Below are 2,051 nucleotides of genomic sequence, written 5' to 3' on the forward strand. Positions count from 1 at the left end.
TGCATTATGGAAATCAATTCAATGAAATTGACTACGCTAGTTACCAGTGAAACTAATACCAATATAGTTACTTCTAATATTGACTTCCCTTAAGTTAACACCAGGAACAACCATTATTAATCTCTCAATTCTCTCGCCTCGACACACGCACACACTCCACATGCATACAGGTTCATAATATACTAATATATATACATATTCTCACACTTGTAAACCAAGCACAACACACACTACAACCAACACCCCGTGCGCACAACCTCATCACCATTGCCACCCCTCCTTCTCTCTCCTCCATTCACTCGGCGCCACCAAATAAAACCACACTATTTTCCAAATCAAAGCCCCTATTTCTACGTGTTTGTATAACCATAAACTATATACTCAACAAGGAAGAAAAAGAGACGATGAAAACCTTACCCGAAGATTCACCGATCCAAAAACTACCGCGAACTCTCAACTGTAGCTTCTCTCTTCCTCCCTCTCGTTCTCAACTTTGTGGAATAAAATAACCCTAAACGCTTCCTCACCCTAATAAACTGTCCACGTTCAAACTTAAAACTTATCTAGTCTAATTACACAATCTACCCAACATTATTCTTTACGTTAACTAATCACTTGCGGGGATCCATTCCCAGTTTAACCAAACTTAGGATTTTAAGCGATACGTGTAACTTATGCCAAAAATAAGCAGCCCAACATATATATATGTATATATATATTTATAGCAAGAAGTTTGAAAAGAAAAATGAAAGATTTAATTATTTTCGTCAAAAATATTATTATTAATTTTTTAACTGAAAAAGTGGGACGTCACATTTGTTCTGTCGGAATTTTTGCATACTCGAAGGAATCTTCGATGTCTAGTATCCAATCCAAACGATCTTCAAAAAATTCAAGACCACTAAATTTTGGTAAACTATCTTAATACCTAAAATTTGGTTGTCGCTTTGTCAACTAATTATCATCATGATTTTTGAATAGCCCGCCTTCAAATTTATTCCTACTATCATAGTGATAATAAGAATATCCTCTGGAGACGTTTTGGTTAATAGATTGGTGGGGAACTTAAATATGGGTCCTTTCCTATGTAAATACTTAAGTCTCCATCCTAGTGGGTTTAAAAACTTATCTTTCCATCCTCAAATTCAAATAAATCCTAAGCTACCCTTTTTCTCTCCTAATCTTTATAATATTTTACTCTCCTTATCTTTCCTAATTTATCTCATTCTCTCTCCTATCTTTTTCTTTCATAATCTTTTCTCTCCAATTTTCTCACACCTAAAATCTAAAAACAACATTTAAAATAAAACTATAATCTACAAACTTGAAAATGAATATTCATAATAAAATAGTCCCTACAGAACTACATTAAACTAAAATCATGACAAAATTTGAAAAAATCAAAACACGCATACTGAAATGATGACAAAATTTATGAAATCACCATGAAAAAAATATTATGAATACGTATCGTAAAATATTGCCGACATACACTACACTAAATCGAAATAATGAGAAAATTCGAAGAAATCAAAACTCACATACCGAAATCATGACAAAAATTGTGAAATCACCATAAACCATAAATTTTCATGAGAATTGATGATCAACTACGACAATCATTTTATGACAAAATTCTGCAATTTCACCATGTTTTATCACGACCCATTTCGCCACAAAATGATCAGTCAAACCATGCATTCAAATCAAATCAACCATACTTCTCACAAATAGTTTCTACAAAATTACCAAGAAATTTGTCGCGCAACACCGGTTCATGATTATTTTCTCCAAACCAATCATGTTTTATCATAAATTGTTTTGACAAAAATCAATCAAAAAATTACACAATTTTGCTCCTCTGACTAACCAGAAACACATCAGGGAGTATTGCCTTTGGTCAAATCCAATTTTGATAGTCAAATGTTTCAATCAATGATTCAACAGGAGGGCTATAAGATGGATGAGAAAATACCCATGTGCCTCATCAAATCCCATCTTCAACTGTTCGAAAAAAATACCCAAAACCATAGAAACCAACCTTGGTGATA

This window comes from Rhododendron vialii, chromosome 5a (assembly GCF_030253575.1).
Source record: "Rhododendron vialii isolate Sample 1 chromosome 5a, ASM3025357v1".
NCBI classification, from domain to species: Eukaryota; Viridiplantae; Streptophyta; class Magnoliopsida; order Ericales; family Ericaceae; genus Rhododendron; species Rhododendron vialii.